General features: G+C 47.1%; 1 protein-coding gene across 1 annotated transcript in view; it reads left to right on the forward strand.

Annotated features, from left to right (window-relative positions):
• Positions 1 to 7,121: 7,121 nt before the first annotated feature.
• Positions 7,122 to 15,250, forward strand: part of LOC129328755 (uncharacterized) — a 175,088-nt gene continuing 166,959 nt past the window's right edge. Inside the window, exon 1 of the mRNA XM_054978033.1 lies at positions 7,122 to 7,210. The gene's annotated coding sequence lies outside the window, so the exon portion shown is untranslated. The remainder of the gene's footprint in view (positions 7,211 to 15,250) is intronic.

Consider the following 15,250-nt stretch of genomic DNA (forward strand, 5'->3'; position numbering starts at 1 on the left):
AGGGGGAGGCAGCATCGAGGAAAAGGAATTGCGTGGGCGGGGCCAAAACCCACGTGATCGCTTTTCAATGCTAGGGGAACTCCATTGCAGCACGTTCCCGCTCCAAATGAGCCCTGGACTTGGTGATCCGGCGACATGGCTTGCGTGCCCACAGAGAGGGCTCCACGTGCCACCGGTGGCACGTGTGCCGTAGGTTCGCCATCACTGCTATAGAATATTATGACAAACATCCTGAAAAAGAGGTAAGCTTTTTGTTTGTGGATGCAGAGAAAGCTTTTGACAATTTGAACTGGGACTTTATGTTTTTAATAATGATGAGTTCGGGGCAAGAATTCACAGAAGCTTATAAAGGCAATTTATCAAGACCAACAGGCAACATTGTGTATAAATAATGATTTGACAGAAAAATTCGAGGTAAGAAAAGGAACATGTCCAGGATATCCACTTTCACCTTTGTTCTTTGTTATGGTTCTAGAAATATTAAGACAGATAAGAGAAGATCAAAGTATCAACGGTATAAGACTTAAAGGATTCTCTTATAAATTCCGAGCATTTGCAGACGACGTGATGTTTATTACTGAAGATCCGGTTTAGACATTACCGTTATTACTGAACAAGATCAAGGAATTTGGAGATCTGGCAGGTTTTTATATCAACAAATCAAAATCTAAATTGCTCTGTAAAAATATGATGAAAGCGAAACAGGTTGAACGAATGAATTTAACAGTGTGAGAAGTGGTCCAAAAAACAAAATACCTGGGAATAGAACTGACAATGAAAAATGTAGATTTATACAAGAATAATTATGAAAATTTATGGAAACAGAAAAAGATTTGATAAAATGGAGCAAATTGAATCTGTCACTGTTGGGTCGTATATCAGTGGTGAAAATGAATGTATTGCCAAGAGTAATGTTTTTATTACAAACAATCCCAATTGTAAAAGAGAAAAAGGAATTTGACAAGTGGCAAAGGAAACTATTACATTTTGTGTGGGCGGGGAGAAAGCCAAAAGAGACGCAAAAGAGAGAGGGGGTTACAATTACCAAACTTGAGACTATATCATGAAGTGATATGTTTGACATGGTTAAGAGACTGGGTAAACCTATCCAATCGTAAATTATTAAGTTTGGAGGGCCATAATAATCTTTTCGGGTGGCATGCCTATTTATGGTATGATAAATATAAAATGGATGATATATTTCAACACCACTTTGTAAGGAGAATTTTTTTTTGGTTTAGCAAAAATATAAAAAATATGTAGAAGAGAAAAGACCATTATGGATTGTTCCGGCAAAGGTGATAAAACCGCATACAGAATATCCAGGTGAAGATTGGATAACGTATAAGGACTTACTGTTGATAGAAGGAGATATAGTTAAAATGAAGACAGAAGAAAATTTACCTTTTAAATATGGATGGTGACAATATCGACAAATTAAAGACTTAGTTGAATCAGATAAAAGGAAAATTGGTTTTAGAACTAGAAATTCAGAACTAGAAGAACTTCTGTTAGGAGATGGAATAAAGATAATTTCTAAACTGTACAAATTGTTATTGAAATGGTATACAGAAGATGAAGTGGTTAAGACTCAAATGGTGAAGTGGGCTTTAGATTTTAACAAAGAGATTACAATGGAGGCAATGGATTGTAATGGGAATACTTGTGGGAAAATGCCATGAAAATATTTACATGTGTTAACTTAAAAGAAAATGGATTTAAGATGATGTATAGATGGTAATTTAACTCCGAAAAAAACCTAGCAAATATGAGCAATGCTGTGTCAAACAAACGTTGGAAATGTAAACAACATAAAGGCTCTTTTTACCATATGTGGTGGACTTGTGATAAGGCAAAGTAGTTTTGGTCTAAGATGTACATAGAAATGTTGAAAATTATGAAGGGTAATTTACCACAAGAAAACCGTATAATTACTGTTTGATTTCTTCACATCAGTCTTGCAGCATCCTGCACATATAGTCAAATGGAGTACTGAATACCGCTTGCAGTTTTCCATGGAGTCCATGGAATACCGCTTGCAGATGGTTGGATAGTTTTGGTTGTCTTAGGTAAAAATTGAACGGTGGCTTCATTTCTGGACAACGTTGATTGCATATCTATTGCCTCAATTTAGCTTATCTTTTGGGATCTCTGAGCAGGAATAAATCTAACACATTTATGTTTGTCAGTGTGGTGGGAAAGCCATCCCTGCTTTCCATGCAGTTGATGAGGCAAGATTTCAGATGTAGCACCTGAAAGAACATCAAAGAGTTTCCAAGCTACAGCGTTTCAAGAGTCCAGCTCCTGTCGTCCGACACGAATTCCGTACAGTCCTTCAGAGATGTGTATCTGACGAAGGGAGCTTGACTCTCTAAAGGTTATATCCTGTAAACTCTTTGTTGGTCTTTAATGTGCTACTGGGCTGATATGTTGCTCTTCTACTGCAGACCGACGCAGCTAGCTACTCTTCTGAACCCAGGTGGGAAAAGGCTCCAGAAGACCGAGAGGTGTCAGTCAAGGCAACTAAAACTTGTTGGAAGGCTACTGAAAACCAAGCATTGTCCTTGTATTGGATTAGAGAATTGCCGGCTTTGTGTTTTTATCATCTTTGACCAGTCTTGGAGCGAGGTCATGTCAAGTATAAATCCCCTATATATGTGTATTCTCAAGTATTTTGTAAATCCATTTCCTATTCTTTCCACCTCTCTGTGTCATGTATGCCCTCCTGCACAAACACCACGTGTATCTTATGTGCTCCCAGTAAAGCCTCTGGGGCTAGAAGGAGTTCTGAATGCCATTCACTAGTTGTCATTTGAAACCTCAGTGTGTGATCTCTGCCTTGAAGTTCAACGTTCTCTGATTTGAAGTTAAACAGTTTCCCTTTAGCGCAAACGTCCTTGAGACTCAGCTGCAACTACCTCAGTTTGTATCTTTCTGGGAACAGAGATGATTTCATGCTGTATCCATTATTGTAGCCTAAACTGTATTAATTTTTGTCTCTTGACTTTTGCGGCCGTATTTAACGGACCTCTAACCTGAGGGTGAGCCTTTCCCCAGTATCTGACCATACTTTCCGTTCACATGACACTTCTGACAATTCCACTGTCCAAACAGCCTGAACTGATGGCTCTCTAATAAAAGTTACTTCAACCAAATCACCTGTGTGTTTGCTGGGGAGAATTAAGGGATCGAGCTGCCAGGGACTGACATTCTGTCCATCTCGGATCAAGTTTATAATGTTCGGTTTTGTGCCTCTGCATACAGACTCTTGCTGGCCTCTCTTTATAACAGCCCCTCCGCTTCTGAATGGGAGGGAAGTTGTGGGGGACATTCCTTCTCATTTCTATCTTACAGTGGTAGCTTTCGCTCACAAAAGCTTATACCCTGGAAAAATGTGTTGGTTTTGAAAGTGCTACTGGCCTTAAATTTTGTTTTACTGCTTTAGACCAACCCAGCTACCTCCCTGAAACTCTGTCCATTATCTTTGTACTCTTCATTGCTATGTGAGAGGCTAACAAGAAGTCAATATTGTCCCTAGCTATAGAGTTCGTTCATTTTCTTGCTCTAGTTTATCACTTTGTTAAATAGATTGATCCTTAGTTCTTTCATTGATAAGATTACTATATTTTTCCTGGGGCCCATTATATATCTTCAATATAAACAAAAGACCGTACCCATCTGTGGCAGGCATAAAACCTCAGAAAATAATGGACAGGTGGCACAAGATTGCAGTGCCAGGGACAAGAAGAATGGAAGATTCTGGACTAGGCAATCCCTATGCAAGAAAGGGTCAATGTGGGTTCACTTTCCAAATGAAACTGGGGACCAGGTTCAATCACGTGATCCACTGTGTATTCCCTGGGTTAGTTGTGTGACTTGATCACACAAGTAATGTGTAACATGCTGTATTTAACAGGAGAAGTTTTCTCAGAACAATAGCCGTGTTGGGATGTGTAGGCTGAGAGAGGAATCTCAATTATTCTTTTTGAGGGAGAGTGAAAAGTTCCTTGGCATAGTTTTATAACTCCCCGTCATACAAACTCTTTAATTCGTACTTATTTTAAAATTTAAAAACCCCAGCTTCTTATCCTTTCTTCTTACGGAAGATGCACCCACCTTTCTTCAGCTCTGTGGTTTTGAGAAGAGGGAGTGAGAACTGGCAGCCAGAATCTCTATTATTTTTTTGCGGTAGACTGAAAAATTCCTTGGCATAGTTTTATAACTCCCCATCATACGCACACTCCTTAATTCGTACTCATTTTAAAATTAAAAAACCCAGCTGTGGAAAGAGTGTGGAACCCATTCCTATTGCCCAAGGAGGAACAGCCTAGACTGGAAATGGTGGGAGCCCCACAGCGTATGTTGGACTCGTCCCCCAGCACTGTCTCTAGCCACACAAGCGAACAGAACCTGAGTGCTGCCTCCATGCTCACCTGGCTGAGCATCCCTACCAATGCCCCCAGCCCAGCTTTTCTGGGCTTTTGATCACCAGGCTCAGCCTGCACGGTAGGACAGCCCTCAGCAGGAAAGCACTGAGTCAGAGGGGAGGATGCAGGGCTTGCAGAAGCTGCTTTGTTGGGCCAGGCGCTAGAGGGAAAGGGGGTTGGGGGGAGAAAGGAGCTGGCTGGAAGCTGGTTCCCTCTCAGGGGCAGGTGGCTGCAGGGAAGTGGGGAGTCTGGGCCTGCAGCACAGGGTAGCACTGCCGCCATGTTGTCTCTGTTCCTTTGGCCCATGTCTCTTCAGCCGTCAATGGCTGCCTTCACCCCATGCCTTCCGCGTGACGGTGCCCTGCAGCTGCTGCTCATGCATTCTGGCCAAGGCAGCTGGCTGGGCAGGCACGGTGGGTTCCCCGTCAACCGCATTCTCTGGTGACCCCCCAGCCTGACTGTAGCTCCCCATGCTTTCCTACTTGGAGACAAGAAGTAGGAAAAGTATTATTTTCTGGACAGCAAGGACAAACACGCAGGGCAGTCAAAAATAGTATACTTGGCAACCATGCCAACACTTTAATAGCTGAAGGAAAGAAAATGAGGCTCCTTCTGCCACTCTGGCATTGAAATAAACTCTTACTGTGGATCTCTTGAGGTTGTTTTTATTTTTTTCCTTGTGACAGACTGCTTTGAAAAATGAGGGTTGGAATGGAAAATATCATGAAGGAATTAAATCCTTTTCTGAATGTTTGTGTGCCCAAGAGTTTCAAAAGGGGAAGAGATTTCCTGTTCCCTATGTCAAAAAGGTCTTTGTCTCAAGATGAGGAAAAAATAAGTATCAAGCTAATAAAAGTCACAATGCCAGAAGGACGGCAAGTTAAAAAAATGAAGTTGCCAGGCAGAGGAGTGGGTTTTTCAAAGGTCGCTACCAAAAATATGGGAAATCCCGTCTTTTTTCCAGGGTCATGAAAGCAGAACAACTCCTCTTGGGAGGGGGGGAGTTCAGACTAGAGGAGAACAAAGTTCACCTCAAAGTTGTCCCAAATTACCAGACCGGGGTTCTCTGAAGCACGGAGAGGAGGGAGGGGGTTCAAACCCCCAGCCATCTTGGTCTAGTGAATGCTCTCAGGATCCTCTTTCAGTGCGTACCAGGAATGCTCCTACGTACTCTCATGCCCTTGGTATAAAAGACAGGACTCGCCACTTTTTTGTTTGAAATCTTTCAATCTTTTTCACCCTGTAAATTCCATTTTTTTCAAAGTACTTCCACTGCTTGTTTCCATCTTGATACCCTAAAATCTTGAAGGATGTTTTTTTCCAAACTTCATTTCTCAGTGGTATAAAAGGGAAATGTTCTTCCTACGAAGCTCTCTGGAATCAGGAAGGTATGAAGACATCCTCCTGTCAGGTATGCTGAGGAAGGAAAAGGGGGGGGGGAGAAATTACTTCCTCAACACACTGCTCAACACTAGGAAAAAAGGAAGTATGCCAAAATACTTCAACACAAGTATATTACTTATACAGTGTGCAATACTAGTAACTTCAAATTTATACAACAATGAAAGTAAATCCAGTGCACACACGGGGGGAGAGAAAAAGTCCCAATATAATGTCCAAAATTATTTCTTCAAAACTTGCTCACGTCGCCGGGAGACACCGATGCCAGTGGGATCCAGAGGTGACTGGTTAACGGCATCCAAAGTGGAAAATAAAGGGGTGGCAACGAGCTACACCGGTCTTATTTCGTTCCGCTCGTTTCAGAGGGGGTCCTTCATCAGGCCACCAACATCAAGTAACCAGGCGAAATCGTGTCAACAACCATATACACAGATCAAATTCAAATTCAAATTCCAGCTTCAATGTAAAGGTCATTGTAAAGGTCAATGTAAAGGTGGCCCAGGTCACCTCAGTGGCCAGAGCTGCGTTTTTGTACCTCCGGCAGGCCAGGCAGCTTGCTCCCTAGAGCCATGATGGAAGTTGTTGTTTATTGTGCTTTATTGTATTTTATAGTATATTCATTGTTGTCTATGTATTTATTGATGTTTAAAAGGAGGATTCTTCTTCTTGCTGGTAATGAGAATAGAGTCGGGGTAGTTCCACCCTGAAACACATCCAGGGGGTTTCAAAGAACAACGGACCCTCCAGCCAGCCCAGCCCAGCTCCCCTCCTCCTCTTTCGCGCCCACTCCCCCTTTTCAAGCGTCTCTTTCCCGCTCATCCCGCCACCCATCCTTGCCCAAGAGCGCTTCAGGAAATGGTGAATCCGCCTCTCCTCTCTCGCCAAACCGTGAAAAGACGCCCTTCAGCCCCTCCGATACACGGCGAGGGGAGTCACGGCTTCGCCCCGGAGCTCCCGCAGTTGCCTCGCCCTTGAAGGGAAACATTCAGCCCCCTTCAGGCGTCCAAGCTGGAAAAGCGCAGCGCCCGGCAGGAGTGCAAGAAAACCGGGAGATCTGGAGAGGTTTCCGCCCCGTCGCCGCGCGTCTCTCTCCGGATCTCTCCAGCGGGCCTCTCCTGCAGTGTGCCGCCAGGTGAAGCGGCACAGAAGAGCTAAGAAACCCCCTCCCCCAAGTTCCCAAATCCAGTTGGGGGTCTGGTGGTCACAGAGAACTACAATTCCCAGAAGGCTCAGCGAGCGCCAGCGAGGAGACATTGTTTCTTAGAGAGAGAGGAGAAGGCGAGTGGGGCGCCATGGAGCTCGGCGGGGCCTCTCCTCCTCCTCCTCTGCGCCCTTTCCCTCGGCCGGAGGGAGGCTTTGGCGTTTGCGCGTCTGCAGGGGAGGTGAGTTTCGGGCTGCATGGAGGGATCTCGGGCGGGGAGAGAAAAGACACGTGTGAATGGGAGGAAGCGAGAAGGGCTGGAGGGAGGAGCGCAGAGCAGGGCGGCTTCCCGGGCGAGAGGGCTGCGGGGGCGCCTGCCTGTGTCGCCCCCTCCCTGCAGCCCGCCTGGGGGGGGGGGGGCTCGATGTCACTCTGAGCGGCTGGACGGACCGCTGCGCTGACCCGGAGGCTGCGTCGATCTCAGGGCCCCGAAGGTGGCCGCGGCCGCGCTCGCCCTGCCGGTTTAGAGCCAGAGGAGCTCTTTGTGCCTGCGGGCTCCGCGGGCGAAGAGGCCTTTGGCCGCATTGGGCTCCTCCACTGCAAGTCTTTTCAGCACACGCTTTCCTTTCCTCTGGAGCCCAAAGTCAAAAGAGCTTCCCTTCCTCTGAGTCCAAAGAGCTTCACCCTCCCGAAGAACGCGGACTTGGCAACTGGTCCAAGTTTTGCTTTGGATGTTTGAGGCGCTCGACTTTCATGTTGTTATTCTAGAGAAGAATAATTCCCCCCTCCCAAATGTAGTGGTATTTCTGCAAGATGTTTATCCTGCCCTTAAACCCAGGGAAAGATATTCCCCAGTGGGGTTTAGTTGACCCTTGCAAACTCGTTTAAGAGCCAAGGGGATGCCCCATTGCTGCTAGAGAAGCAAGTCATTACATCCGGGGAAAAAGGCTTCCTTTCAACTCAGTCTGTCCCACAAGATGGCCCCCTACCCTGACTCCTTTGATGTGGCTGCTCCCGTGTAATGCACTCTGCCAAGGTCTCCGCCCAAAGTCAGTACAGAGACTCCTGTTGGTGCTGAGTGCCACAGCTCGGTTATTATGAGGTATTTATACTCCGCCTTTGTCACTGGGATCCAAGGTAGAGTACACAGGGCAAGTGAAATAGAATATAATCAACAGTTAGGACATTAACTGAGCAAAATAAAATACTGGACAATAGTGCACTCAGTGAAACACAGTATGGTGTGGCTGCAGCATAAAGCCGAGTTCAGAGATGTAATCTATCTGAAACAAAGCATAACTAATTTCCATGGCATATTTTGTTGCATGGAAACTCCCTAGTAGGGGAGTATCTACATCAGTAGGCAGTACTCAGTAGCATAGCACTTAAGTCACTGTCCCTACCATGGTATCTCTCCCGAGTTATTTCTTTTGCTACATTCTTGTAATCTGGGTAGAAGGCCCTCCTGAATGTTTCAGTTTTGCTTATTTTGGAGAAAAGCAGGAGAGTGAGACCTTTCCCAAAGGTGGGGGCTACCACAGAGAAAGCGTGCGTGTGGGCAGTTCTTGATTTTGCCTAGCTGCGCGGTGGTCTCTGCAGAAGGCCCTGTCTAGATGAGCGTAGCTGATGTGGTGGACCATAGGAGGAGAGGTGGTTGTACAGATATGAGGGGCTGAGGCTGTGAAGGGCTTTAAATGTGGTAGTCATGGCCTTGAATCCAGCCTAAGTGGTCTGCGGGTTATCCATAGACTGAGAGCTAAGCTACAAGAGACGAAGTTCACGAGTTTGTGCGAGTGAACGAAATGGCGTCTGTTCCTGCTTGCCCGTGTCCATTTTGCCCAAATTGAACACGTGTTCTGTGCCTCTGATCCATCACTAACCGTGTAGTTGTACTGGCGAGTGTCCGCAGTCATTATCATCGAGTCCCCTTTGCAGAGTGGCGTGTTTTTTTGCTTCCGCTTCCCTCTTCCCTTTTTTGCAAATGTTTTTTTCCTCAGCTCAGGTAGATGGCGCTCACAGCTACTGTTTATTGGGCTACAGGAGAACTGTCAATGTACCCTTCCTCGCAGTGCAAATTGTGACGTAGGATGAGTGCAGTTTCCAAGATGACCTCCCCCCCCCTTATTTCAGAGCTGCGATTTTCCACAAAGTATACTGCCCCCAAATGAGCATTATTTATTAAAATGTTATTCGGATTCATTAACAGATCCGCCGTTGCACCAGAAAACAACACAGATTGTGACAGGGAAGTGCAAGAGCAGCACATGTGTCGGAGGTGACCCCCTGCTACCCGTTCCCCCCCCCACACTTTTCCCCTCCATCCCAGTGGCACCTCCCCCCCTCCACATCCTAGCTCTGGGTCAGTACAGGCAGAGCTCTCTGGTTTGGAGGGGGTGTGTGGTATGCGTGGTAGCAGTGGTAAAGACCCAGTAGCACCTTTAGGACTCAGAATATTTTCACTGCCTTAAGCGCTGGAAAATCACAGGTCTCTTTGTCAGATGCATCTGACGAAAAGAGCTGTGTTTCTGCAAAGCTGCTGTGAAGACACATTAGCACCTTTCGGACTCAGAATCTCTTTAGTGCCTTAATCGTTGGAGAACCGCAGGTCTCCTTGTCGGATGCATCTGACAAAGAGACCTGTGGTTCTGCAAAGCTTATGCCACAGTACAGTTGGCCAGGTTTTAAGGCGCTACTGGACTCAGTCTTTACCCTTTTGCTACCACAGACTAACACGGCTACTTCTTCTGGATCTCTAGCTGGACGCTTGATGAGCCCGCAGCTGGGCTCAGAGCCCTTCATGGCTGCTGAAATCTCCTCCAGTATGCAAAAAGAGAGAGTAATGGTATAGACCACAGTATCACCACAATTAGAGAGTTACACCAGTGAGCGAGCTGTAATTAGGAGAGAAATGCTGTTTGACGTGCTGTATTTGTAACTGCTCTGAAGAAGGGGATACCGGAAACGGGACCTCTTGTTGGCTGACCCGTTCAGTTACAATTCTGAAAAATGTCATTTTGAATTCAATAATTAATTTTGTGTTAAAGTCGACTTGGGCAACAATTTTGTGCTTTGTACATATTGAGTTCTGCAGGAAACTGTATGATATTGTATAGAGGCTTTTGTAGCCCTTTGATAAGCTTGGATGTTTCTGCAAACAACAGGGGCTTGGTTTGAATGTTACACCACCCCTGTGAAGATGCTTATTGGAATGACAATATACACACTGTTATAGTTGTTGAAGATGCTTATTGGAATGACAATATACACACTGTTATAGTTGTCCTAACAGAAGTGGCTAGAATGACTTGCTGATATTTATATTGTGTGAGTAAATTTTGTAATTTTGCACATAACGTGCTCTAAAAGTTTTTTTACAATTGATTAGTTAGTTGATAACGGTGATTTTGGTGATACTGAAATCTCCTCCAGGGCTGCCCGCCCTCTTTGAAAAAAATGAATTGAAAGAAATCCTGGGGGCTGTGGAGAGAGGGGCACGTCTAGTGCAAGAAAAGCGGGGCTGCTAGAAATGCCTGGTGTTGCTGAATGCTTTTTAAGGTAGTACTGGACAACAAGCTTTTTAAGGTGCCTCTGGACTCTGCTGCTGCTCCGGGCTTCGTCCAAACAGAAGTTTGTTGAACCCTGCAGGAGCCGTCCTCCACCTACTAGCTCTGTGTCAGTACAGGCTGAACTCTCTGGTTTGGAGAGCTGGGGGGGGAGGGTTTGTATAGGTGGCTGTGATGGTGAAGACCCAGTAGCACCTTTCGGACTCAGAATCTTTTCACTGCCTTCAGCGTTGGAGAACCACAGGTCTCTTTGTCGGATGCATCTGACAAAGATATCTGTGGTTCTGCAAAGCTTACGCTGCTATAAATGCTATATATCATCAGACGGAGCCCTGCCATGCACCCTGCTCGCCCAGTCGATTGTAGAAATATCCTTCCCCCCCCCTCCACATCCCAGCTCTCTGTCAGTACCAGCTGTGCTCTCCAGTTTGGAAAGCTGGCAGTTGGGGGGTGGGTATAGATAGTTGCGATGGTGAAGACCCAGTAGCACCTTTCGGACTCAGAATCTTTTCACTGCCTTCAGCATTGGAGAACCACAGGTCTCTTTGTCAGATGCATCTTACAAAGAGACCTGTGGTTCTGCAAAGCTTATGCCACAGTACAGTTGGCTAGTTTTAAAGGTGCTACTGTACTCTTTACTCTTTTGATACCACAGAAAAACACTGTACAGGCTGGGTCCACTCCGCTGGAGACGGAGCCCTGCCATGCACCCTGCTCGCCCAGTCGATTGTAGAAATATCCTCCCCCCCCCTCCACATCCCAGCTCTCTGTCAGTACCAGCTGTGCTCTCCAGTTTGGAAAGCTGGCAGTTGGGGGGTGGGTATAGATAGTTGCGATGGTGAAGATCCAGTAGCACCTTTCGGACTCAGAATCTTTTCACTGCCTTCAGCGTTGCAGAACCACAGGTCTCTTTGTCGGATGCATCTGACAAAGAGACCTGTGGTTCTGCAAAGCTTATGCCACAGTACAGTTGGCTAGTTTTTAAGGTGCTACTGGACTCTTTACTCTTTTGATACCACAGAAAAACACTGTACAGGCTGGGTCCACTCCGCTGGAGACGGAGCCCTGCCATGCACCCTGCTCGCCCAGTCGATTGTAGAAATATCCTTCCCCCCCCCTCCACATCCCAGCTCTCTGTCAGTACCAGCTGTGCTCTCCAGTTTGGAAAGCTGGCAGTTGGGGGGTGGGTATAGATAGTTGCGATGGTGAAGACCCAGTAGCACCTTTCGGACTCAGAATCTTTTCACTGCCTTCAGCGTTGCAGAACCACAGGTCTCTTTGTCGGATGCATCTGACAAAGAGACCTGTGGTTCTGCAAAGCTTATGCCACAGTACAGTTGGCTAGTTTTTAAGGTGCTACTGGACTCTTTACTCTTTTGATACCACAGAAAAACACTGTACAGGCTGGGTCCACTCCGCTGGAGACGGAGCCCTGCCATGCACCCTGCTCGCCCAGTCGATTGTAGAAATATCCTTCCCCCCCCCCCTCCACATCCCAGCTCTCTGTCAGTACCAGCTGTGCTCTCCAGTTTGGAAAGCTGGCAGTTGGGGGGTGGGTATAGATAGTTGCGATGGTGAAGACCCAGTAGCACCTTTCGGACTCAGAATCTTTTCACTGCCTTCAGCATTGGAGAACCACAGGTCTCTTTGTCAGATGCATCTGACGAAAAGAGCTGTCTTTCTGCAAAGCTTATGCCACAGTACAGTTGGCTAGTTTTAAAGGTGCTACTGTACTCTTTACTCTTTTGATACCACAGAAAAACACTGTACAGGCTGGGTCCACTCCGCTGGAGACGGAGCCCTGCCATGCACCCTGCTCGCCCAGTCGATTGTAGAAATATCCTTCCCCCCCCCTCCACATCCCAGCTCTCTGTCAGTACCAGCTGTGCTCTCCAGTTTGGAAAGCTGGCAGTTGGGGGGTGGGTATAGATAGTTGCGATGGTGAAGATCCAGTAGCACCTTTCGGACTCAGAATCTTTTCACTGCCTTCAGCGTTGCAGAACCACAGGTCTCTTTGTCGGATGCATCTGACAAAGAGACCTGTGGTTCTGCAAAGCTTATGCCACAGTACAGTTGGCTAGTTTTTAAGGTGCTACTGGACTCTTTACTCTTTTGATACCACAGAAAAACACTGTACAGGCTGGGTCCACTCCGCTGGAGACGGAGCCCTGCCATGCACCTTGCTCGCCCAGTCGATTGTAGAAATATCCTTCCCCCCCCCCCTCCACATCCCAGCTCTCTGTCAGTACCAGCTGTGCTCTCCAGTTTGGAAAGCTGGCAGTTGGGGGGTGGGTATAGATAGTTGCGATGGTGAAGACCCAGTAGCACCTTTCGGACTCAGAATCTTTTCACTGCCTTCAGCGTTGGAGAACCACAGGTCTCTTTGTCAGATGCATCTGACGAAAAGAGCTGTCTTTCTGCAAAGCTTATGCCACAGTACAGTTGGCTAGTTTTTAAGGTGCTACTGTACTCTTTACTCTTTTGATACCACAGAAAAACACTGTACAGGCTGGGTCCACTCCGCTGGAGACGGAGCCCTGCCATGCACCCTGCTCGCCCAGTCGATTGTAGAAATATCCTTCCCCCCCTCCACATCCCAGCTCTCTGTCAGTACCAGCTGTGCTCTCCAGTTTGGAAAGCTGGCAGTTGGGGGGTGGGTATAGATAGTTGCGATGGTGAAGACCCAGTAGCACCTTTCGGACTCAGAATCTTTTCACTGCCTTCAGCATTGGAGAACCACAGGTCTCTTTGTCAGATGCATCTGACGAAAAGAGCTGTCTTTCTGCAAAGCTTATGCCACAGTACAGTTGGCTAGTTTTTAAGGTGCTACTGTACTCTTTACTCTTTTGATACCACAGAAAAACACTGTACAGGCTGGGTCCACTCCGCTGGAGACGGAGCCCTGCCATGCACCCTGCTCGCCCAGTCGATTGTAGAAATATCCTTCCCCCCCCCTCCACATCCCAGCTCTCTGTCAGTACCAGCTGTGCTCTCCAGTTTGGAAAGCTGGCAGTTGGGGGGTGGGTACAGATAGTTGCGATGTTGAAGATCCAGTAGCACCTTTCGGACTCAGAATCTTTTCACTGCCTTCAGCGTTGCAGAACCACAGGTCTCTTTGTCGGATGCATCTGACAAAGAGACCTGTGGTTCTGCAAAGCTTATGCCACAGTACAGTTGGCTAGTTTTTAAGGTGCTACTGGACTCTTTACTCTTTTGATACCACAGAAAAACACTGTACAGGCTGGGTCCACTCCGCTGGAGACGGAGCCCTGCCATGCACCTTGCTCGCCCAGTCGATTGTAGAAATATCCTTCCCCCCCCCTCCACATCCCAGCTCTCTGTCAGTACCAGCTGTGCTCTCCAGTTTGGAAAGCTGGCAGTTGGGGGGTGGGTATAGATAGTTGCGATGGTGAAGACCCAGTAGCACCTTTCGGACTCAGAATCTTTTCACTGCCTTCAGCGTTGCAGAACCACAGGTCTCTTTGTCAGATGCATCTGACGAAAAGAGCTGTCTTTCTGCAAAGCTTATGCCACAGTACAGTTGGCTAGTTTTTAAGGTGCTACTGTACTCTTTACTCTTTTGATACCACAGAAAAACACTGTACAGGCTGGGTCCACTCCGCTGGAGACGGAGCCCTGCCATGCACCCTGCTCGCCCAGTCGATTGTAGAAATATCCTTCCCCCCCTCCACATCCCAGCTCTCTGTCAGTACCAGCTGTGCTCTCCAGTTTGGAAAGCTGGCAGTTGGGGGGTGGGTATAGATAGTTGCGATGGTGAAGATCCAGTAGCACCTTTCGGACTCAGAATCTTTTCACTGCCTTCAGCGTTGCAGAACCACAGGTCTCTTTGTCGGATGCATCTGACAAAGAGACCTGTGGTTCTGCAAAGCTTATGCCACAGTACAGTTGGCTAGTTTTTAAGGTGCTACTGGACTCTTTACTCTTTTGATACCACAGAAAAACACTGTACAGGCTGGGTCCACTCCGCTGGAGACGGAGCCCTGCCATGCACCCTGCTCGCCCAGTCGATTGTAGAAATATCCTCCCCCCCCCCTCCACATCCCAGCTTTCTGTCAGTACCAGCTGTGCTCTCCAGTTTGGAAAGCTGGCAGTTGGGGGGTGGGTATAGATAGTTGCGATGGTGAAGACCCAGTAGCACCTTTCGGACTCAGAATCTTTTCACTGCCTTCAGCGTTGCAGAACCACAGGTCTCTTTGTCGGATGCATCTGACAAAGAGACCTGTGGTTCTGCAAAGCTTATGCCACAGTACAGTTGGCTAGTTTTTAAGGTGCTACTGGACTCTTTACTCTTTTGATACCACAGAAAAACACTGTACAGGCTGGGTCCACTCCGCTGGAGACGGAGCCCTGCCATGCACCCTGCTCGCCCAGTCGATTGTAGAAATATCCTTCCCCCCCTCCACATCCCAGCTCTCTGTCAGTACCAGCTGTGCTCTCCAGTTTGGAAAGCTGGCAGTTGGGGGGTGGGTACAGATAGTTGCGATGGTGAAGATCCAGTAGCACCTTTCGGACTCAGAATCTTTTCACTGCCTTCAGCGTTGCAGAACCACAGGTCTCTTTGTCGGATGCATCTGACAAAGAGACCTGTGGTTCTGCAAAGCTTATGCCACAGTACAGTTGGCTAGTTTTTAAGGTGCTACTGGACTCTTTACTCTTTTGATACCACAGAAAAACACTGTACAGGCTGGGTCCACTCC

This window comes from Eublepharis macularius, chromosome 4 (genome assembly GCF_028583425.1).
Source record: "Eublepharis macularius isolate TG4126 chromosome 4, MPM_Emac_v1.0, whole genome shotgun sequence".
NCBI classification, from domain to species: Eukaryota; Metazoa; Chordata; class Lepidosauria; order Squamata; family Eublepharidae; genus Eublepharis; species Eublepharis macularius.